Below are 25659 nucleotides of genomic sequence, written 5' to 3' on the forward strand. Positions count from 1 at the left end.
GAGGGAGGGAGGGAGGGAGGGAGGGAGGGAAGGAAGGAAGGAAGGAATGGAAGGAAGGAAGGAAGGAAGGAAGGAAGGAAGGAAGGAAGGAAGGAAGGAAGGAATGAATGAATGAATGAATGAATGAATGAATGAATGAATGAATGAATGAATGAATGAAAGGAAGGAAGGAAGGAAGGAAGGAAGGAAGGAAGGAAGGAAGGAAGGAAGGAAGGAAGGAAGGAAGGAAGGAAGGAAGGAAAGAAGAAAGAAAGAAAGAAAGAAAGAAAGAAAGAAAGAAAGAAAGAAAGAAAGAAAGAAAGAAAGAAACCACATGCAGATAACAAAAACATATGGAAATGTCTGCTCTACCCAAAATTACAACCAACTAATTGCAGCATTACCGCAAAAATGGAAGAGGAAAGTGGAAGGAGGAAAAAGTAAGGAACTTGTCTGTCGGCCTTGCATTAAAGAACATAATTGGTTAATTGTGATAAATAAAAAAGTTTACCAGTTTCATTTAAGGACCAAAAGATTGACAGCCGTCCCATTTGGATTGCAAAATAGTTGGGAAGAGATTTTTGACGTACCGATTCCATGGCATAGTGTTTATGAACTGATACGCAAAACGACGCCGGATTCAAAACTTAGAATTTTTCAATTTAAATCATTATATACAATTATTGCTACCAATATAATGTTATTTGTATGGGAGATACAATCTTTCCAGCACTGCAGATTTGGCTGTGAAGAGAGAATCATTAGATCATTTGTTTTGGTACTGTCCATTTGTAGCTTGTTTCTGGACACAGGTCCAGGAATGGCTAAAGGATTGCAATATTTGCATGGAGCTGACCCTGCAGATAGCACTACTGGGTGATCTGAAAAGTCATAGTCAATCGATCAATAATATAATAATACTTTTAGCAAAGATGTTTATTTTCAATTCACAAACTGTAGAAACAATGAGAATAGAAAGGTTCAGAACTTTTGTAAAACATCACAGTACAGTTGAAATATATATGGCAAATAGAAATCCAATATGGATGGTGTTAAGAGATACATGGGAGGTGTTGAATGGAGCTGAAGGATGGTACTAATAACAACAACTAATAACAACAAGATAACTAGTGTAAGACATGCTGTGTCCATAATAAGTATATAGGTTATATATTGTGAGCTTTTGTGAAAGAGCACAGTTAGAAAGATATGGCATACCAGATGGACATCATGAAAATGATCTGAGGAAGTTCAGGAATAAAAACAAACAAAATATAATTATTGACTGTGTCCATAAAATGTATATAGTATGTATAAGCTGGAAGTAGAGGCCTAAGCATTGTTGTTCACTAGTTTACTCCAATTAGGGAGGGGATGGTGGGGTTGGAAAGTAATAAAGGGAAATATATATATTTTTAAAGGATATGTATGTATATATATGTGTATGTACGTATATATATATATATATATATATATATATATATATATATATATATTATATATATATATATATATATGTATATATGTGAGAAGGAAAAAAACATATGGGGGATTGGAAGTGATGCAGACAATTACATTGATGAAAGTTACAATCTATCTGCAATATTAAAGCTGATCTACCCCCTAAGAAATAAAAAAATAAAAAAAATAAAGAAAGAAAGAAGGAAGGAAGGAAAGAAGGAAGGAAGGAACGAAGGAGAGAGGGAAGGAAGGAGAGCGAGAGAGAGAGAGAGAGAGAGAGAGGGAAGGAGGGAGAGAGGGAGGGAAGGAAGGAGGGAGAGAAGGAGGGAAGGAAGGAGGGCGAGAGGGAGGGAGGGGGAAAGAGAGGGAGGGGGAGGAAGGAAGAAAAGAGGAAGAGATAAAGATGGAGAGAGAGACTAGGATAACAGTAAGAGAAAGCCGGAGGGGAAAAGAGAATAAAAATTGAAAAGAGAGACAAACCACGACAGAGCAAAAGACGGGTAAAGGAGAGCAACTAAAGGTAGGTTGGCTGGCGACATGGCTGGAGCCTGGAGGTGACACATGAGACAAAGTGAGCTGCTACACGGAGCACGTTGCTGTGGCGGTCGGCCGGCTTCCCAGTAGACACTGCAGTAAAATACACCTGTTTCTCAACCCAACAGGTGTCTGGATGACATATCACCTCCGTTTAAGGACGAGGAAAAGGGAAAGAGATCTCTGTCTATCTACACACTGCTGGTCACACAGCAGGAATAGAGTGGGAGGTTGAAGAGCCCAAGCTGGGCAAACAGCACTGCATTTCTCCACAGAGACAATCAAAGTGATGCATTCAATTGGCTATACTAGAGCAGCAGTCAAAACCGAATGACACAAAGCACTTAAGCGTTCCCTGAGTGAGACAGGACACAAATTGGTCTCTGAAACGACTCAAGTAAAGAAAAGGTAACACCATGTTACAGTGCATTAGGCACTTCTTCTAACCTGTCTTTTATTCAGGAGTGTTTGTCCCCTCAGCTAGTCCTCTTGTGGCTGTGTGTGAGAGAGAATGTGTGACAGTGAAAGCGTGGCACCATGGCGACAGAGACACAGGGCTGATGTCATTACCGTCCCATCAAGCCCTCTGCTCAGCGTGTCAGACAATCATTGAGTGATAAGAGATGATTATGGCCTGCACAGCCAGGCAGGGACTCTGGAAGGACCGCCACCCGCCGTCCACCACACAATCTACAGTATAGCCTGGCTACGAGTGTGAAGGCTGGGAGCACCAAACAGCTTTGGCCTCTTTCTGAGTGGGGAAGATTGTTTGGATGGAGAAAGTCTTGCTGCTTCTGAACATCCTGCTCCTGAAACGGTGTGGGTTTTGAACATGCCACCTCAGGCTTCAATACACCCTGATACAATACAGCAAAAGCGGCACCCATTTCAAAGAATTGGCATTCTAAAAGCAATAGATTTTGCCATGAGAGCAATGTCACAGTCAAACGGACGCTCCGGCCAATGTAACAGCAGTACACTAAATGTAGTCAGCTCCACTCCCAGCCTCACCTTCATCAGACAAAGCAGATAGAAACTCTCCTACTGTATACTCCTTTAGTCCTTATCAGGGAAGGAGACAAATGATAACACTGCATGGACTCATCTAAAATGACAGATTAGCAGAGAAAGAGGATAGTGAAATGTGCTGAATGGTGTTCCACAATAAGATGGCTGCTAGGAGGTGATGCTGACAGTGGTGTGTTGAGTATGCACAGGGCTGCAAGCTTCATACCCCCCCCCCTCTCTCTCTCTCTCAATTTCAATTTAAGGGCTTTATTGGCATGGGAAACGTATGTTAACATTGCCAAAGCAAGTGAAGTAGAAATAAACAATAAATATTAACAGTAAACATTTCTCTCTCTCTCTCTCTCTCTCTCTCTCTCTCTCTCTCTCTCTCTCTCTCTCTCTCTCTCTCTCTCTCTCTCTCTCTCTCTCTCTCTCTCTCTCTCTCTCTCTCTCTCTCTCTCTCTCTCTCTCTCTCTCTCTCTCTCTCTCTCTCTCTCTCTCTCTCTCTCGCTCTCTCGCTCTGTCTGTCTGCCCTAGTCCCTCTATCATCAATGCATATTCATGTTATTAAACCTTTTCTGCCTAACTCAGACACACACACAATCACAAGCACATGCACACACTACACTACACTATCTGTCTATATTCAAGCCTTTGCCTTTTTCGCTTACACTGGCTCACATTCATGCACAGACAGGCACATCCATCTGTGTTAGTTTCACCGTCCGCCCACCCAGCCGGAACGAGCCTATCATTTCTGTGCACTTCCTTCAGTCATCTGAAATAGCCAATCCAGGCATGTGCGAACAAGCAATCCAATAGCCCACAATACATATGTATGTAAATTCTCCCCTAAAAGAAAGGAAGAGAGATGGAGAGAGTGAAAGAGAGGAATAATGTTGATGGTGCAGTAGTTTATGTTCCTTATGGTGTTCTCTACCAGACCAGCCTCCTGCACTATAATACATAGGGCCGGCGTTTCACAGACCCACACTCAATTTACCTCTTTCATTTTGCACTCCGTCTACATACCTACATATTGTCCTCTGTTTCATTCCCCATCTCCCCATCTTCCTCTTTCCTCCATCTCTCCCCTCTATGTCTTCCCCCTATCCCCCGACTATTGCTCTCTTCCTCTTTCCATTCGTCTCCCCCTCTCTTCTGTCTCATTCACCATCTCCCTATCTCTCTTCCCTCTCTGTCTCTTGCTCTCTCCTCTCTGGGTGATGGCTCATAGAGCAGCGAGGGGTCTAGATATGTGAGCCTGCGCCTCGCCTCATTTCCTCAACTAATGGAGACATGGAGACATGGAGGCATGGTGAGAGGGGGAGAGAGGCAGAGAGAGAGAGAAACCAAGAGAGAGAGAGAAACCAAGAGAGAGAGAGAGAGAGAGAGAGAGAGAGAGAGAGAGAGAGAGAGAGATAGAGAGACAGAGAGAGACAGAGAGAGAATGAAAGAGCGATGCATAGAGGGAGAGAGTAATGGAGACAGATAAAAATTTGACATTGTTTTTCCTCAAAACAAAAATGAGGTCACTAAAGAGGATGCTAAAATGCACCATGTTTTGAAGCAGCCAGTCCTTTTGAAAGCTCAATAACATCATAGATAACATCACAAATACCTCAGATATTAAAACCCAAACGTTCCATGAGTGAGTCATGTCTGACTCTAAAGAAATAATGATTAAGACTGAGGAGACAGATTATGATTCATAGGCTGTGTTCGGACTGATAAGGCCCTCGGAGTGGGGTTAAGGTGTTCTGATTCACCCAGATGCGGGTGTCTTATTGTGGGCAGTCAGTCATACGAACAGAGCATACTTCACCTGGTCTCCAGAGTGGCCTGTTCATTTGGAACATAGCAGATAGACAGGGACATCATTGTTTCTATGACAACAACCAGTTTCGTCTCTAACCTGAACTCCATGTAATTCATTAGGCAGCAAGCCACTACATCCATTATCAGGTTTCAGAGAGATAGAAAGTATAAGCACATTAATAAATATTATGAACATACAACAAACCAAAATACGGGTTGCATCCACTAGCTGTAGCTACTAAGAATACAGCTACAGAGGCACACAAACACACACACACACAAACAAAGCTGGGTCCCCGTTCCTGCCCATCTCTCTCATGGTGCTCTATCACCCAGCTGCAGGAAAGTGATTTGGACCCGGGAGCGCCCCTCCATGCCATCCATCTGTTACCGTGGGACCGGGCCTTGGTCCAGACAGCTCTGCATGTGTGTGTGTGTGTGTGTGTGTGTGTGTGTGTGTGTGCAGCAGCTGACTGTAGCACGCCAGCCAGCCCTAGCATTAAGGGCCTCCAGGGGACACGACAGGGGGGCCACACACAGCCCAGAACACAGGACAGCACAGCTGAACAGGCTAGAGGCAGGACAATGGAGGGGCTAGCTAAGGCCAGGGATGGGAGGGATGGGGGAGAAGTGCTGCTATTGTCCCTTAGGGGACACAATGGGAGGTCGGTGAGGGTGGATATCTCAGGACGAGGGGTGGAGGGTGAGGGAAGGAAGGTAGGCTACTGGACCAAACACCTCTTTAAGGCACCAGCTTCCCTCAGCCATCCCTCCAACGAGTAGCCAGTCCAACCATTGTTTAGAAGGCCACTGACTGGAAATAAACAATGTACAATTGGAGACCATTAAAAAGCATCTATACTATGTAATGAGGCCATGCTATGTAATATCATTATTGACTAACATGATATCCTTGTTGTTATGCATGTGCTAAAAGACTAGCCTTATATGAAATACAGTATGTCAAGTAGCACTCTGCCACACTAAAAGCATGTTAATGGTCATGCTGGTTGCAGCGCCACACACTAGGCTACGTCTAGCTGCTAAACGCTTGCCTCGCCACTGCTTCTTTAAATGCGGGTGACATTTACATGAAGTACTTAATTTGTGCCAAGGACAGAAGTGTGGCGTGTTAACAATTAAAAGGTGCTTAATGGGGCATGCTAATGCTATTTTGAGAGCATGTTGTGGGAAAAAGAATTGGGCATAGTCTATTAGGGAGAAATCAGAGCAGTGTTCACCTGAAGTAGGCCAAGGTCAACACTAGCTGGGAGGATGGTAGGCCTACTATCTGGGTTAGGAACTCAGTACACCACAGAGACACTTCAAACACCTGACAAAAGCCAGTTTAACCCAAACATGGGAAAAGGGGGTTTCATGTATGAAAAGTGTAGATCCAGGAAGTATAGTGTTGTTTTTTAAATGCTATCCAGGTATGATGAGACTAGGAGAGGTAAGGGCTAGACGGATAAGTAGCCTAGGCCTACAGACAGACAGACAGAGAGACACAGACAGACAGACAGACAGACAGACAGACAGACAGACAGACAGACAGACAGACAGACAGACAGACAGACAGACAGACAGACATAGTAGCCTCTTGGGTTCAACAGGTAAGGCCTACAGAGACAGACAGACATTACTCCTCTTTCAAGGCCAGCCTTATCTTCCCTGCTCCACATCCATCTGCTCTGTTCAGGGTCCTGCACATTGATTCAGTACAGCCTCAGCCCAGCCTCAGATCCACAGCTAGAGAAAGCTGCAGAGGGATCTGGAGAACACTCAACAGTCAGAACCAGTCTAGGAAAACACAGAGAGAGAGTAGGTGCAGGAGGGACATCGCTGGCCAAATACATACGCTGCATTGGGGCTGGTGCGCAGGCAGCTAAGGCCTGGAACAGAAACAGTTGAAGGTAGTGGGGGATAAGGGGGATAGGGGGAGGCAGGATGGGCAGGGAGGGAGCTGTCTCTTTGGGAGCCCAGAGGAGGAAGCAGAGCACAGAGCGTGCTCTATGTGTGCCCCTCTCCCTGGTCCCTCTCCCAGAGCCCCTCCAAAGGCTCCAGTTTGCCCCTGTGTCCTGGGCCAGGCCAGAAGGGGAACAGGGGCACTCTCTGTGCCTTGTGAGGGGGCCAGACTCCCAGCCTCCTGCCCCCAGCTGGGTGTGTGTTTTAGGGTTTTACAGTGGGCCCGTGCCTGGCTGGCTGCCTGGGGGTTGTGTGTTCATGTGCCACACTCATGTTTACCATCAGGGAGGAGTCTTTCCCCACAGAGAGGCTGTGAAGTCGGCAGGACTGGGCTGGAAAGATCTGGGCTGGGCTGGGGGACCTGCCAGTAGCATCAATTACAAGAAATCCCTTACACACTCACCAACACAGTTACAGACACAGGAGCTCAATAACTCTATTTCATAAGCATTTTCCAGTTTCAAAATCCATGTGAAAAAGCCTGACCTATTGGACTACAGTAGACTATACCAGTGGGAGAGAGAGGGAGAGGGGGACTTGTTCAACAAACCCCTATTAAGATATGAAAATATCATTGACCTTCAGCAAGCTTTTTCCAACAGACATTGCACTACTTAACATTTGGAGAGTGTGTACAGAATCTCTCCAGTTTGAGAGAGGGTTTCCACCTCTGTGAATGTACGTAATTGTGTATGTGGGTCTTTCTATAAACTAGGGTACCAATGAGGATTTCCTACGCTGGACAACTTGTTACAGCTGTTGATAAGTCATTGATAATAATCTGGCAATTTCTTTAATGTCATTACATTAAGATATAAGGGGGGGATCATAGCTATATTCAATCAAATTCACAAGATAATTAAATTGCACACTCCCTCAAAACTTGAGACATCTGTGGCATTGTGTTGTGTGACAAAACTGCACATTTTAGAGTGGCCTTTTGTCCCCGGCACAAGGTGCACCTGTGGAATGATCATGCTGTTTAATCAGCTTCTTGATATGCCACACCTGACAAGTGGATGGATTATCTTGGCAAAGGAGAAATGCTCACTAACAGGGATGTAAACAAATGTGTACACAAAATTGGAGATAAATAAGCTTTTTGTGAGTATGGAACATTTCTGGGATCTTTTATTTCAGCTCATGAAACATGGGACCAACACTTTACATGTTGCATTTATATTTTTGGTCAGTATAATATCCCTAGAGAATTGATGTTGATCATCTGTTGTTGTCTGCTTGATTTACAGCAGGGTCTCGTTAGATTTAACAGAGAAAACATTAAGGTAATGAGTTCATGTTTTCATATGTTTTTTTGTGCCTCGGATTGGACTCTGAGTCTACTGTGCACAATTGTGTAGGATAGACTATTGTGTAACATCCAATGCTATTCCTATTAATTATTCTGGATACAATGACAACAAATGACATATCCTAGTGGGCTTATTCACAATATGATCTGGTAATGAAATAACATGACAAATACATTTAGTTGTCCATGTTACACCTGCAATTTTAAACAATACAAGGGGCTTGAATTAGCCTACTTGAACTTGAATTTGGAGCTCAGTAATTCAATTACTGAAATAGGCCTACCTTGAAAATCAGACATTTCCTCAATTTGGTGCTTGAAAAGTCCTTGTAATTACTGTAGCCAATTTATAAGATCTCCTGCTCCCTTATAATTATCTGTGATTTCATTTTTTACAAGTTTTTGTGAGAGATGTGGCCACTTTCATTTGTTTCCCACCGCTTCAATTAAAGGGTCTTGCGCTACTCTGTTGCGGTAAAACCATGTGTGGTTATTATGAGGATGACAACATTTGTTGGCTTCAACTTGACTTTCCATACAACTCCTTCAATTAAAAAAGGAACCTGGTTTTTGGTCACTTTCTCATTATAAAAACAGCGATGGTGAGATTAAAATGGTGAGATTACTGCTACCCTGCGTCGGCCACATAGGTACAGAAAAATCGCCATGCATGCATCCAATCTATTTAGCCAGGCAATGTCCACATTATTCTCACATATTTTAGAATGTAATAATAATTTGAATATCAATGCATTGGCAAGGCCTCTTTTTTTGTTTATTCTTAAAGTGGAAATGTCCTACTTTTTGGACACTTTTTGCATGTTTTTGGGGAGTGTGTGGTTCTATATTAGACCCTATAAGTACAATGATATAAATGATACAATTGTACAACATTTAGGTCCTAGAAAATGACAATGAAGTGTTTGAAAAAGTCCATGAAAGTCCTTGAATATGACTTGCAAAGTCTGTATGAACCCTGCTTAAAGGATGTATAGTTCTAGGCCTATGTTGTTCTATAGGTGGAGTTATGGGCCAATTTGCATATGTGGAACTGCATGAAAATCATTTCTATTTTAGTTTCAAGACATATTGAAATGTTGATCCCAATGTCACACACTGGCCCCATTATTTATAGAAAGACCCATATACAGTATGTGATGTGTAGGTCAGTGTATGTGTGTATATGTTTATATGTGATGTGTAGGACAGTGTATGTGTGTATATGTGATGTGTAGGTCAGTGTATGTGTGTATATGTGATGTGTAGGTCAGTGTATGTGTGTATATGTGATGTGTAGGTCAGTGTATGTGTGTATATGTGATGTGTAGGTCAGTGTATGGGTGTATATGTGATGTGTAGGTCAGTGTATGTGTGTATATGTGATGTGTAGGTCAGTGTACGTGTGTGTATATGTGATGTGTAGGTCAGTGTATGTGTGTATATGTGATGTGTAGGTCAGTGTATGTGTGTATATGTGATGTGTAGGTCAGTGTATGTGTGTATATGTGATGTGTAGGTCAGTGTACGTGTGTGTATATGTGATGTGTAGGTCAGTGTATGTGTGTATATGTGATGTGTAGGTCAGTGTACGTGTGTATATGTGATGTGTAGGTCAGTGTACGTGTGTGTATATGTGATGTGTAGGTCAGTGTACGTGTGTATATGTGATGTGTAGGTCAGTGTATGTGTGTATATGTGATGTGTAGGTCAGTGTATGTGTGTATATGTGATGTGTAGGTCAGTGTATGTGTGTATATGTGATGTGTAGGTCAGTGTACGTGTGTATATGTGATGTGTAGGTCAGTGTATGTGTGTATATGTGATGTGTAGGTCAGTGTATGTGTGTATATGTGATGTGTAGGTCAGTGTACGTGTGTATATGTGATGTGTAGGTCAGTGTACGTGTGTATATGTGATGTGTAGGTCAGTGTATGTGTGTATATGTGATGTGTAGGTCAGTGTACGTGTGTATATGTGATGTGTAGGTCAGTGTACGTGTGTATATGTGATGTGTAGGTCAGTGTATGTGTGTATATGTGATGTGTAGGTCAGTGTACGTGTGTATATGTGATGTGTAGGTCAGTGTATGTGTGTATATGTGATGTGTAGGTCAGTGTACGTGTGTATATGTGATGTGTAGGTCAGTGTATGTGTGTATATGTGATGTGTAGGTCAGTGTACGTGTGTATATGTGATGTGTAGGTCAGTGTATGTGTGTATATGTGATGTGTAGGTCAGTGTACGTGTGTATATGTGATGTGTAGGTCAGTGTACGTGTGTATATGTGATGTGTAGGTCAGTGTATGTGTGTATATGTGATGTGTAGGTCAGTGTATGTGTGTAAATGTGATGTGTAGGTCAGTGTATGTGTGTATATGTGATGTGTAGGTGGTCACTATCACCCCAGGGTCTTTGTTCCACTGTTCTTTCTACCATCAGAAAACAGCCTAAATGTCCTGTTACTAGTTTGTTTTGCTCAATACAAATATTTATTGATCCCAGCCAAGCAAAGCAATAGTATGTGAGTCAACCTCCTAGAAGTTGTCTTCATCCCTCTCCTTCTTTAGGAGATGTTTACTGAGGCTTTACAGAGCCAGTGATTCAACACCACATCCAGAACACACAGAGGCCACACAGACACAAACAGGCCCAAACGTTTAGCTCAACTATCTTGAGAGCTGGTGCTGATATGTCTTAAATAAATATTTCATCATTCTATCTATATTGCCTACTGTACATGTATTATACTTTAAAATTGCACATAGAGGCCTGTCTGAAAATCATTGGTCAACACATTGATCATGACTCATGGCCAATAAGACTGCACTAATCAAAAAGGCATTTTCATGATGTCAAATGCATAAGCACATCATTGAACGTTGCCATTCCTCCTCCATTCCTCCACCAAGGCACTGAAAAACCGACACAGGTGTCGAGGGGAGGGGAGGACATATTGCTTTAAAAACCGCAGCCTATTCAGATCTCTAAATAGTGTACATTATGAGGGAAGCTGTTGTTCATCAGCAAAGCTGAATGGTTTCATAGAGAGCCATGTTCACCATCACCGTAGCAGCAGCAGGTCACCTATTCACACACTGATTGGTATTAAACAGCAGCAGAACTAAAAGCATTTTCTAATACAGCCTCATATTAGAGGAACTTTTAACACGCATGCACATGGACACAGGCACTCGCCGGCGCCGGCACACACACACACACACACACACACACACACACACACACACACACACACACACACATTCAGCACTCTGCTTTATCATAACAGGTTGTGGCTGGTGGAGACTCCAGGTACATCCATTCCTTCTCTTTCTCCTGTCTCCTCTTCTCTGACAGTGGGGGACATTACGATCGTTAGCCAAACTCACCACCCTTGTTTTGTCAGCATAACACTCCCCAGTAGAACATGTATCACTCACGGTAGAGAAAGGCTTTATGCTCTCCTTTCCTTACAGCGAAGAGAGAGAAAATATATAGTTCAATTATAGTGTCTGTCAGCCCTGTATGAGCTTGTGATGGACTGAGTCGAGTTGAGCTTGATGCTGGAGAGAGAGAGAGAGAGAGAGAGAGAGAGAGAGAGAGAGAGAGAGAGAGAGAGAGAGAGAGAGAGAGAGAGAGAGAGAGAGAGAGAGAGAGAGAGAGAGAGAGAGAGAGAGAGAGAGAGAGAGAGAGAGAGAGAGAGAGAGAGAGAGAGAGAGAGAGAGAGAGAGAGAGAGAGAGAGAGAGAACGAGAGGAGAGAGAGAGAGAGAGAGAGAGAGAGAGAGAGAGAGAGAGAGAGAGAGAGAGAGAGAGAGAACAAGAGAGAGAGATAAAAAAAAAGAGAGAACGAGAGAGAGAAAGAACTCAATCCTCCAACTAATACGTGGTGTAAAGTGCAGAGATTCAGTGATTCAACTGGCACTGTCTCATCCACACCATTCCGCTTCAAACCAACAGGTATGAAGCGGAATGACAGTGATTCTGATCCACTGTGAAACACTTTGAGATTAATTTAAAAACACTATATAAATACACTACCGGTCAAAAGTTTTAGAACAACTTCTCATTCAAGGGTTTTTCTTTATTTTTACTATTTTCTACATTGTAGAATAATAGTGAAGACATCAAAACTATGAAATAACACATTTGGAATCATGTAGTAACCAAAAAAACATTAAACAAATCAAATATATTTTTATTTGAGATTCTTCAAATAGCCACCATTTGCCTTGATGACGGCTTTGCACACTCTTGGCATTCTTCTCAACCAGCTTCATGAGGTAGTCACCTGGAATGCATTTCAATTAACAGAAGTTCCTTCTTAAAAGTTAATTTGTAGAATTTCTTTCCTTAATGCGTTTGAGCCAATCAGTTGTGTTGTGACAAGGTAGGGGGGGTATACAGAAGATAGCCCTATCTGGTAAAAGACCAAGTCCATATTATGGCAAGAACAGTTCAAATAAGCAAAGACAAACGACAGTCCATCATTACTTTAAGACATGAAGGTCAGTCAATACGGAACATTTCAAGAATTTTTAAAGTTTCTTCAAGTGCAGTCACAAAAACCATCAAGCGCTATGATGAAACTGGCTCTCATGAGGACCGCCACAGGAATGGAAGACCCAGTTACCTCTGCTGCAGAGGATAAATTCATTTGAGTTACTAGCCTCAGAAATTGCGGCCCAAATAAATGCTTCACAAGTAACAGACCCATCTCAACATCAACTGTTCAGAGGAGACTGTGTGAATCAGGCCTTCATGGTCGAATTGCTGCAAAGAAACCACTACTAAAGGACACCAATAATAAGAAGAGACTTGCTTGGGCCAAGAAACATGAGCAATGGACATTAGACTGTCCAAATTGGATTGTTGGTTCCAACCGGCGTGTCTTTGTGAGACACGGTGTGGGTGAACAGATGATCTCCGCATGTGTAGTTCCCACCGTAAAGCATGGAGGAGGAGGTGTTATGGTGTGGGGGTGCTTTGCTGGTGACACTATCTGTGATTTATTTAGAATTCAGGCACACTTAACCAGCATGGCTACCACAGCATTCTGCAGCGATACGCCATGAAATCAAATCAAATCAAATGTTTATTTGTCACATGCGCCGAAAGAACAGGTTTAGACCTTACAGTGAAATACTTATAAGCCCTTAACCAACAATGCAGTTTTAAGAAAGAATACCCCCAAAAATAAACAAAAAAAATAAGTTACAAATAATTAAAGACTATGCATTGATAATAAACAGAGAGTAGCAGCAGTGTGAAGGGGGGGGGGGGGGGGGGGGCAATGCAAATAGTCTGAGTAGCCATTTGATTAGATGTTCAGGAGTCTTATGGCTTTTATGTTTAGAAGCCTCTTGGACATAGACTTGGCGCTCCGGTACCGCTTGCCGTGCGGTAGCAGTGAGAACAGTGTATGACTAGGGTGGCTGGAGTCTTTGACAATTTTTAGGGCCTTCCTCTGACACCGCCATCCCATCTGGTTTGGGCTTAGTGGGACTATCATTTGTTTTTCAACAGGACAATGACCCAACACACCTCCAGGCTGTGTAAGGGCTATTTTACCAAGAAAGAGAGTGATGGAGTGCTGCATCAGATGACCTGGCCTCCACAATCACCTGACCTCAACCCAATTGAGATGGTTTGGGATGAGTCGGACGGCAGAGTGAAGGAAAAGCAGCCAAGAAGTGCTCAGCATATGTGAGAACTCCTTCAAGACTGTTGGAAAAGCATTCCAGGTGAAGCTGGTTGAGAGAATGCCAAGAGTGTGCAAAGCTGTCATCAAGGCAAAGGGTGGCTATTTGAAGAATCTGAAATATAAAATATTTTTTGATTTGTTTAACACTTCTTCGGTTACTACATGATTCCATGTGTTATTTCATAGTTTTGATGTCTTCACTATTATTCTACAATGTAGAAAACAGTAAAAAAAAAAATAAGAAAATGAAATGAATGAGTAGGTGATCTAAAACTTTTGACCGGTAGTGTATATCATTATTATCAAGCAAGAGTCAACCAGGGACCTGAGAGAGAGTCAAACCTGTTACCTAACAGAAGTGATTCAGTGAGTCATTCTCCACTAGGTCGTGATGAGTGTGTACAGACAGACTGGAAGGAGAGATCTATCTGTGAGTCGCTGCAGGACAAATTGATTCAACCAGCCAGCCAGTGGAGAGAGGTATAGTGGATGGAGAGTCTGGATAGCAGAGAGCTGGCTTTGGTCTTCTCATGTATTCTCAGCCCTCCAGACAGACAGACAGACAGACATGAGGCCCCAAACAGAGAGGGAATTTACAACCACCCACACACACTCACAACAACATCAACAACAACAACAACAAAACTTAAATAAATGAGAAACACAAACACAAATACAGAGTCAAAACAGTTGGAAAGATGAAAATGCATACCCAGTCTACGAACACAACAATGTAAAACACAGCACAGACAGAACACGCACATACTGTAGCAGTAGGATTAATCTGCATGTGCGAGAAGGGCCTATAATCAAAGGCCAGGCAGTTTGTGATAGGGGAGCTAAGGAGACAGGGCCAGGACAGATGAACAAATACTACACAGCCCTTCAGAGAGCCATTCCATTCCAGACCAGTCCAAACCAACGTCTATGATAACCCCACAGCATCAGCACCTGCAGCAGCACGAGGCGAACCAAGGTAACCAAACAAAAGCCGTAGAAAATCCCAGCAACAGCTCTCTTGCTGTTGCCACACCTCAACATCTCAGTAAGACAAATCAACAACATTCTGTCTATGACAACCCCATAGCATCAGTAACTGCACCAACCAATGGTGAACCAAACATAGGGCATCTAAAACATCCTGTTGTAGTCACCACACGTCAAATCAAATCAAATGTTATATGTCAACTACACATGTTTAGCAGATGTTATTGCGGGTGTAACGAAATGCTTGTGCTTCTAGCGCCGACAGTGCAGTAATATCTAACAAGTAATATCTAACAATTTCACAACATATACCCAATAGGAATGGAATTAAGAATATATACATATATGGACGAGCAATGACAGAGCGGCATGGACTAAGATACAGTAGAATATTATAGAGTACAGTATATACATATCAGATGAGTAATGCAAGATATGTAAACATTATTAAAGTGACTAGTGTTCCATTTCTTAAAGTGGCCAGTGATTTCAATAGGCAGCAGCAGCCTCTAATGTGCTGGTGATGGCTATTTAACAGTCTGATGGCCTTGAGATAGAAGCTGTTTTTCATTCTCTCGGTCCCAGCTTTGATGCACCTGTACTGACCTCGCCTTCTGGATGATAGCGGGGTGAACAGGCAGTGGCTCGGGTGGTTGATGTCCTTGATGAACTTTTTGGCCTTCCTGTGACATCGGGTGCTGTAGGTGTCCTGGAGGGCGGGTAGTTTGCCCCCGGTAATGCGTTCGGCAGACCACACCACCCTCTGGAGAGCCCTGCGGTTGCGGGCGGTGCAGTTGCCGTACCAGGCGGTGATACAGCCCGACAGGATGCTCTCAATTGTGCATCTGTAAAAGTTTGTGAGGGTTTTAGGTGCCAAGCTGAATTTCTTCAGCCTCCTGAGGTTGTAGAGGCTCTGTTGCACCTTCTTCACCACACTATCTGAGTGGGTGGACCATTTCAGTTTGTCAGTGATGTGTACGCCAAGGAACTTGAAGCTTTCCACCTTCTCCACTGCGGTCCCATCAATGTGGATAGGGGGGGTGCACCCTCTGCTGTTTCCTGAAGTCCACGATAATCTCCTTTGTTTTGTTGACGTTGAGTGAGAGGTTATTTGCCTGGCACCACACTCCCAGAGCCCTCACCTATTCCCTGTAGGCTGCCTCGTCATTGTTGGTAATCAAGCCTACTACTGGTGTGTCTTCTGAAAACTTGATGATTGAGTTGGAGGCGTGCTTGGCCACGCAGTCATGGGTGAACAGGGAGTATAGGAGGGGGCTGAGCATGCATCCTTGTGGGGCCCCAGTGTTGAGGATCAGCGAAGTGGAGATGTTGTTTCCAACCTTCACCACCTGTGGGCGGCCCATCAGGAAGTCCAGGACCCAGTTGCACAGGGCGGGGTTCAGACCCAGGGCCTCGAGCTTAATGATGAGCTTGGAGGGTACTATGGTGTTGAATGCTGAGCTTTAGTCAATGAACAGCATTCTTACATACAGTGAGGGAAAAAAGTATTTGAGCCCCTGCTGATTTTGTACGTTTGCCCACTGACAAAGAAATGATCAGTCTATCATTTTAATGGTAGGTTTATTTGAACAGTGAGAGACAGAATAACAACAAAAAAATCCAGAAAAACGCATGTCAAAAATGTTATAAATTGATTTGCATTTTAATGATGGAAATAAGTATTTGACCCCCTCTCAATCAGAAAGATTTCTGGCTCCCAGGTGTCTTTAGACATTTGCATTTTATATTGCATTTGATTGTGAGGTATTCTAGGTCGGGTGAACAAAATGACTTGAGTTCGTTAATCATGAAACACACACCTCCACCCTTCTGCTTCCTGGAGAGATATTTATTTCTGTCTGTGCGCTGAACTGAGAACCCATCTGGCTGGACTGAATTCGACAGAATATCCCTAGAGAGCCATGTTTCTGTGAAACAAAGTATGTTACAGGCCCTGATGTCTCTCTGGAAAGAAATCCTTTCCCTGAGCTCGTCGACTTTGTTATCCAAAGACTGAACATTAGCGAGTAATATACTTGGAAGCGGTGGGTGGTGTGCGCTCCTCCTAAGTCGAACCAGCAGGCCGCTCCGAGTGCCTCTCCACTGCCGGCGATGTTTTGGGTCAGCCGCTGGAATCAGTTCAATTGCCCTGGGGAGAGCAAACAAAGGATCTGCTTCGGGAAAGTCGTATTCTTGGTTGTAATGCTGGTGAGTTACCGCCGCTCTGATATCCAATAGTTTTTCCCGTCTCTATGTAATGATACAAAACACTTTCTGAGCTAATAATGTAAAAAAATTATACATAAAAAAACTAAATACCGCAAAGTTTCCTAAGAGCAAGTCGCAAGGCCGCCATCTTCGTCGATGCCAGAGATGGATACTTTAATACGATGTCAGTGTGACAGAGCTACTGTTCCTGATGAGGCTCCTCTAACCATGGAGGTTCTGGGATTACACTGGATTATATGAGTTTTTATAAACTGTGTACTCAGGCTGATCGATACAAGATGGGGGACGTGTGTGTGTGTTCTGGGGCCCACTACTGAGAGGTGGAATGGCTGTGATTACTGCGTTATTAGCAGCAGAGAAAACACAGCCTGCATCCCAGAGGACACACGGACACACACAGGTATGGATTAGTGCACGACACGCCGTCTGACCAACGCCTGCCGCATCATTAGGTCATTCTTCACAGGTATGAGTCATTGGACTGGGGCTTGTAGCGTGTGTGTGTGTATCAGGGTGTGTTTGTGTGTATCAGAATGAATGTGTGTGTGTGTACTGTGCAGTGTATATCACCTTTAAAGATGAAATTAAGGCTGTTTCTCTGTGAAACCGAGAGATTCTGCCTCAGGTTAAAAAGACGCCCACATCGTCACGAACCAACAGCCATTCTGTAGCTCAGCCAATGCAGCAGACAGACGTCACGCTGTCCAAAGGTGGCTCTTAGAGACAGATATCTTTTCAGACAGACTCTGCTCAAAGGAGGAAGTGGTATTTAAAAGCAGACTGACTATTATTTTATTAATCCGCTCTTTGGGTCACAAAGATCTAAGAGTGGCTTATTTGCTTCATAGTAATTGCCCTTCTTCTTCTTCTTCTTCTTCCTAGATAATATATGGATAGAAATAACATTGAGGAAGTGCTTGAGCTTTTAGGGAATAAAGACTCAAACCAACACTTGTTGAAAAGGTGAATTTAGGTGTACATGTACAACACAACAAGTCTCAGAAACAGTACAGTACTACTGAACACACAGGATGAGTGGGTGTGGGGGCTGTACAATGTACAGTTTGTACACCAAAATCCATATCATGAACACAAAACAGATATTAAGGATGATATGAATGTTCCTGTTGTAAGAGTTCTTCACATCCATACTTCCTAAATTCTTACGCTTGTTCATTTTCCAAACGCTCCAAGTCTGAGGGGAGTGGTGTGTGTTTGTGTGGAGGTGAGGGGTGAGGTGCTGGGATGAGGGGTTGTGTAAAGGGGGAGAGGGGTGAGGAACCAGGGGTCGCGTTAGAGTTCAGAAATCTGTATTTTCATTACGCAGACCATCGATAAATCTGCACTTTAAACCATTTCACCTGCGTTTTATATTGAAAGTCAACAGTGTTTTTTTGCTTCAATACACTGATCAGGGGCGTGCGACTATAGTTTTCCTTCACAGAAAATATATTAGTGCAACACATTCGGCAGAAAATAGCTTCATTTTCATCAGATGACAACAGAAGTGCAACGCTATTTGGCTAGCAGCCACACAAGTAAATGAGCTTACAATGAAAAAGCAAGGTATTTTTGGCAAGAAAGATGCATGGCCATCATATATCTAATGTTTATCATAGAAAGAATGCAGCAAGCTACATTTCCTAATGTTTTGCTTGAAGTTAATCTTGCATTTTACCAGAGAAAAATAGGCTACACAAAGAAAAGTACCAGAGAAAAGTAGCTACACATCAGTCAGAGAGCTGTCTGCTGATAGAATGCCTGTTCGTGAGAGAATTTTCATCAGAGTGGAGAAGTGCAACTGAAGCATAAAATTAGTCTGATGCCGAAGCGTTTTAGATCTGTGTTTACAAAACGCAGCATATATATTTCTTACGCATTTTATCTTTTTTGTCAACGTCAAAAACGCCCATTTTTGCATTAATGGACCCTTGGAAACCATACGGGGATGCAGATGGACTGCTCCCTTGGAGTTGTGAAGGGCCAGAAGGATCCTCGCCAGCATTTTAAAGAAACTTCCTCACACACTCTCACCCCAACGTAACTCTGCTTTTTACCCTAGAGTGTTTCCCAAATATACACACAAATAAACACACACACACACACACACAGCAGCTGCTCTTATGGAAAGATTCACAGGCATGGTCATAGACTTTGTCCAGCACATGGACAAGCTGGGTTCACATCTAATGCACATATGGTCAAATTGTATTCTAGTGCAAGGTCATGCTTTCAGAAATGCATTTCATCTCATCTCATTCTCTCCCAAAAAATGTTTGGGTCTGTGTGTGTATGTGTGTGTGTGTGTGTGTGTGTGTGTGTGTGTGTGTGTGTGTGTCTGTGTCTGTGTCTGTGTCTGTCTGTGTCTGTGTGTGTATGTGTGTGTGTGTGTGTGTGTGTGTGTGTGTGTGTGTGTGTGTGTGTGTGTGTGTGTGTGTGTGTGTGTGTGTGTGTGTGTGTGTGTGTGTGTGTGCATTTGAATCTTGCCATAAGACCAGCTGTGTGTATATTTGTTAGGAATCGCTCTAGGCTGTTTTCATCAAATGAATAAGTTCTGGTATCTTACATTTTCATCTCCTCTATCCCTGCCTCTATTTTCTAACATTGATGACATTTGTTTCTCTCTGAATGCTGCAGTATAATGCTTTTCACGCTCTTCATATTTATTCTGCACCTTTCTCTCTAGGATATTCACTTCATTTGCTGTGTTTTATTCCGAATTTTATCATGTGACTTGGGTTTGAGAAAATGTCCTTGGGTTTGAGAAAGGCATATTTATAGCCGTATTATTATCGTCCAAAGTCATAACTCCGCAAGATGACAAACTTGCCACTTTACACACCTTCATGAAAAGTGCTGCCACGGCCATCTACAAAGGCTGAAGAGCACAGAGAAAGAGTGTGCTGTCTGTGGAGATCACAGTACAATAGGACATGCGCTCCATACACTGACTGAGGTAAACCACTCTCAGGTTTAGATAAAAGTCTCGCTGAAAAGGGCTCTGAATGATTCACTGTAGTTGAAAAATGCATAAAACATAATTATAGCCTTTATATACATTTACATTTTAGTCATTTAGCAGACGCTCTTATCCAGAGCAACTTACAGTTAGTGAGTGCATACATTTTACATACTTTTTTCATACTGGCCCCCCGTGGGAATCTAACCCACAACCCTAGCATTGCAAGCGCCATGCTCTACCAACTGAGCTACAGGAGGCTACATACATCTCTGTTCTCCTCATCCTCTGTCTCTCTAAGAGCCATGTTATCAACCAAACACTTTGTGGTGAGTTTAAAACACAAACCCCTCACAATCCCACAACCACTATGGATCAAGTCCGAAGAAGAAGTGACCAATGGACTCTCTGAGTTTGACTGTAATCAACCAATCACAGACATTAATCTTTGGTCTGAATACACAATCGTGTTCTTACATACACACCTAGACATGAATATGCATGCAGGCAGTCTTTTATATGGAACCTGTGATAGAATGAGTTTAGACAGGGTCCCCACCCTTCCTGTTGAGTAGTGATGGGGCCTCAAAACAACCAGGCTATTTAGTGCTCCTATTGGGAGGGGGAGGGGGGTCTGCCTACCTGGCCTCACACACTGACCCTCTGTTCAGCTCACGAGCACCATGACCCGCCAACAGCCATGGAACATAGACAGGCCACTGTGTGTGTGTTTGCGCGGGCAGGTGTGTGTACGCGCGTGTCTAACACTGGGCCCAGTGTGTGTGTGTGTGTGTGTGTGTGTGTGTGTGTGTGTGTGTGTGTGTGTGTGTGTGTGTGTGTGTGTGTGTGTGTGTGTGTGTGTGTGTGTGTGTGTGTGTGTGTGTGTGTGTGTGTGTGTGTGAGGGTCATTATGGAGGTGTGAGAGGGTAGGTGTGTACGTGTGTGAGGATCACGGCTCTGAGGTAGTGAGGTAAGGGTCTGTCACTCTGTGTTAATTGGATAATGATCCCGTAATGAGGAATCAAAACCCCTGGGCCAGGATCAAAATGCAGGATCAGACAAAATGCAGGATTGGCCTGTTCACTTCCTGGTAGAGCTTGGTGGGTAGGAGGAAGTACAGAAGGGATCAGGAGGGGACAGTGGGTAGGGAGAGTGACTGGGGACAGAGAGGTTAATGTGTTAGTAGCAGTAACACTCTATACCCTCTGCCCAGAGGGCACATACAAGTGAGGGCATAGTGGACAGCGCAAACCCTCCAGCACCCCACTGAAGAGCTAGGCAGTCTTCTGCTGAGTTGGTCCCAGCCGTGAGCACTGCCGGCCGGGCATGCCAATCAGCCAGGCGGAGGGTGGCTTTTCTCCAGGAAAGGGCAGCCTACTTGCCTTGAGGCGGGCTTCATGCAGCTGTCAGAACACCCCCCCCCCCCCCCCCCCCCCCCCCCGGAGCCCCCCTACACACACACCCGTCCTCTGCCACTAGTCGTACAGTACAGTGCGATCAGGGTGGCAGCGAGGGCTGGAGTGACCTCTCTATCTGTCTGAGTGAGGCGAGTGGAGAGCGGCCGGAGGGGGGATGTTCACGCCTGTTTATAGATATTTGCCCTTTTGAGTTCACCTGTCATCCAGCCTGGCTCAGCTCAGCTTCAAGCCTCCACTCCACTCCACTGGCTCTGCTCATCTGCAACAATGGCTCAGGAATTATGAGGGGTTTCACATTCCCCCTCCTCTAAATGCTATTGTTTTGCTTTGAGCCTCCTGCTTCGTGTAACAAGGCATCTGATTTGGATTATGTTTGATCACCAGGTAAATTATACTATGGCGGTGTCACTGAGGCCAGGACAGACAGACAGAAAGACAGGACACTGACAGACCTCCTTCTGTTATCCAGCGTCCCCTGGCTAATTGGGATTTAACTGTGTATTTGTGCTGGCAGCAGAAGAAGCAGCCAGTGGGGATGGCACAAAACTTTTCACAGAATCACACTGAAGGTCGCTGTGATCCAACGTAGGCTGAAATGAAGGACATTAGACTGACAGGACGTTCTGAAACAAACACACACGCACACACAGAAAAAAGCAAGCTAGTGTGAGGTCTCACGCTGTGTGCGTTGACCAATGTGCACACTCCCCCATCACTTTGGGCCAGCAGGCGATGACATGGAGAACATCATACAGGAATTCACAACAGGAGGTCCCAGCACAATGAGGAAAAGAGAAGGACATCTGTGTGGAGAAGAGGTCTCCTCAAAATGTCAGACAGAGATCTCAGAGTGGTGTGGCACAACACCATGGGAGGGAGAGATGCTAGGGAAGATGCAGAGAGGGGATATGGCGAGACAGCGATAGAGCACTGTTTACGTTGATGAAAGACAGTATGGATGATGTGTCATAGCATGACTGGAGAAGGGTTGCCTATTCTGTAGGTCAAGCTGTTATGTTTATTACCGTATAATTGAGTACACCCTACATTTCATACTTAAATGTAAATATGGGAAAGTACTATTTCTAGAACAACAAAATCAATATAAATGTATACAAACGTTGTTGAAAAAGAGAGAAAGAACAACAAGTAAGTAGAAGAGGTTTGTGAGAATTGTGAAGGGTTCAGGGCTTCTGTCAAAAAGCCATCCTTAGCATTATGAACTTTAAAACCCCTAAAATAACCCATCTAAAGCCAGGCAGTACAGAGAAAACACTCAACTATAAAAATAAAAAAATCATTGCAGAAAAGAGCTACAGTACCTCCTGACTTCAAGACACCTGTACCTCCCACACAGCAGGAGTTCATTGTGTGTGTGTGTGTCAATCTTGTTATTTACAGTTAAAAACTGTAAACTGAATATAAAAAGAAAAGGTACAGTATCCCCCAAAAATGCATACATATTCATATATAAAAATACATATTCATACATAAAAATATATATCCATATATATAAATACATATTCATACATATAAATACATATTCATACAGATAAATACCCACATACATACATACTGCACAGTGGTCTTGTCAGTGGGACCAACCAGCTACCAGCCCAGCTACCAGCCCAGTTGATTAAGTCCCAACATGATCCCCTCATTGGGAGTGGAGGGGAAGGAAGCAGGGCGGTGTGACACACAGTGAGACATCAGCAGAGAGACCAGACCCCTGCTAATGTAACATCCACTTTATTGGCATAATGAGAGTGTCACTGTTCCGCACTGTAAACCACTCGCTGTGTCACAAACAATTGAGTCTTACCTCCATCAAGATGCGTATGGGGACTCTTTCTTTGTCTGCAGATACAGCCCTCACTCTCTCTCTCTCTCTTGCTCTCCCTCTCTCCCTCGCTCTTGCTCTCCCTCTCCCTTTTTTTCTCTGTCCATACATTGTCATTTCCACCAGGTATACTTCTACCTTCTCTTTAAATGTTTAAATTCCCCACACTTTTCTCACATGGCCTGGAAAGTTCTGTACATCTTTGTCTTTGTTCAGTACGTGAATAGTTTTTGTTGATTGTATATTGAGGAGCAATAGTGCGTAAACAGTCTCAAAAACAGCTTTTCCCAAAAAAATTGTGAGGAAGCGCAACGGCCCCACAATGGACTTGACCTAGAGAGTGAGAGTGTGTGTGTGTGTGAGAGAGAGAGAGAGAGAGAGAGAGAGAGAGAGAGAGAGAGAGAGAGAGAGAGAGAGAGAGAGAGAGAGAGAGAGAGAGAGAGAGAGAGAGAGAGAGAGAGAGAGAGAGAGAGAGAGAGAGAGAGAGAGAGAGAGAGAGAGAGCTTTCTGTCAAAATAGTCCTCTAATAAAATAGTAATGGTTGCTTTACTTCAGTGTAGCAGAGAGCTAAACCCCACCGTGGCCATTCAGGCTGGAGCTGGGACTGTGGTGTTGTACCTTCTGCCTGCTATAGCAGTAAAGAGACACTCTGGACCCGTAAGTGACAGTTTACGGCAGAGTCATCTCTGAGCACAAACAACATGGGCATATGTCTCTTGGCACACCATTTCTTAAATGATCCCTGTCAACATACAGTACAAACAAAGCAGGCCCCACAGCGTGTGCATACACACAAGTACACACACAGGTACACAACCAGGTACACACAGGTACACACACAGGTACACACACAGGTACACAACCAGGTACACACAGGTACACACACAGGTACACACACAGGTACACACACACACTTCATAGAACTTCACCAGCTCTCACCAAAGACAGAAAAAGCCAACTCCTCCTTTATAACGAAAATAAACAACTTTGAAACAACTGCGACAAAACACAAGTGACACTGACAGAGTATGTATGCAGTCTGTCACAACAACAATAACACAGGCCTCTATATTATTCATCCATAGGCATTCAGCAGGAGTAGCAGGCCTTAAGGTGGTGCCCATAAATGCTCTCCTAACAGCGGCAGCCGTATTTCACCTTCCCTGACTGAACATGTTGATATTTGCCTTGATTTATCTGTGTTCCCCTCAGCTCAGCTCACTACAGCCAGTGCCCACAGCACAATAAACACACATTAGAGACTACATCAAGCCAACAACCGACGCTCTCTCAGAAGCCCTCCTGGGACTACTGCACTTGTTTCTCATGTCAGTCAGGCCCTCATTAATGTTTTTCTGCTGTTTGGACTATGTTATAATAGCCTAGATCAATGTTTGAAATTAAAGTTTTTTTTTTTTGATTATCTTCATTATTATCATCGTCATGTGACCTGGATGCTCCAGCCTCTATTGAAGACCATTGTCCAGCCCAATAACTAGTTTTTTCCCCTCTTTTTTCTAGCGTCTTTAGGGTGAGCGTTATAATGAAAAGCCCTATATAAATTAAATATATTGTTACTATTATTATCATTTGACTGACTAAACAATGCAAGCGTCCAATTCCAATGTCATAAGAGTACAGCGGTCAACTGAGAGAGGCATTAAAACTGAAACAGCCGCCTACTGATAGAAATGTAAAGTATAGCACATACACATGAGAAACAGCTTTGGAATTCGGTAGAGTTAAATAGCCTACAACAAATGCTGGCGGAGCATAAGTTTCATGGTTACAGTTTTCTATCTGGCGTTTGAGGACCACAAGCACCGGCTCACTCCATTCGGATACACCCAGCCCAGTTCCGAGACGGGATAGACGATGAACGGTCGAACAATATCATATTTTATTCAGTGAGTGATGAAGTATGAACAAATAAGCCTATTCAGATCGCCATTTGGGCAATTCAAACGCTCAAATAATAGCCTAGCCTCAAAGCGCAACAGTGTATCAATGGACTATAACATTTGCTTTGTTTGTTACAGACAATAAATTACCTCGAAGCTGTAATCATATAAAACTACTAAAGGTGTTTTGATGAACAGTCTAATCGAAAAATCTAGGCTGCCCATGACAACAAATTGTTACTATTATTATCATTTGACTGACTAAACAATGCAAGCGTCCAATTCCAATGTCATAAGAGTACAGCGGTCAACTGAGAGAGGCATTAAAACTGAAACAGCCGCCTACTGATAGAAATGTAAAGTATAGCACATACACATGAGAAACAGCTTTGGAATTCGGTAGAGTTAAATAGCCTACAACAAATGCTGGCGGAGCATAAGTTTCATGGTTACAGTTTTCTATCTGGCGTTTGAGGACCACAAGCACCGGCTCACTCCATTCGGATACACCCAGCCCAGTTCCGAGACGGGATAGACGATGAACGGTCG

General features: G+C 43.5%; 1 protein-coding gene across 1 annotated transcript in view; it reads right to left on the reverse strand.

Annotated features, from left to right (window-relative positions):
* Window positions 1–25659, reverse strand: part of LOC311148219 (zinc finger protein 385D-like) — a gene marked incomplete at both ends in the record, with an annotated part of 152517 nt that overhangs the window by 126261 nt on the left and 597 nt on the right. The window lies entirely within an intron of this gene.

This window comes from Coregonus lavaretus (assembly GCF_964263955.1).
Source record: "Coregonus lavaretus genome assembly, chromosome: 2".
Taxonomy (NCBI): domain Eukaryota; kingdom Metazoa; phylum Chordata; class Actinopteri; order Salmoniformes; family Salmonidae; genus Coregonus; species Coregonus lavaretus.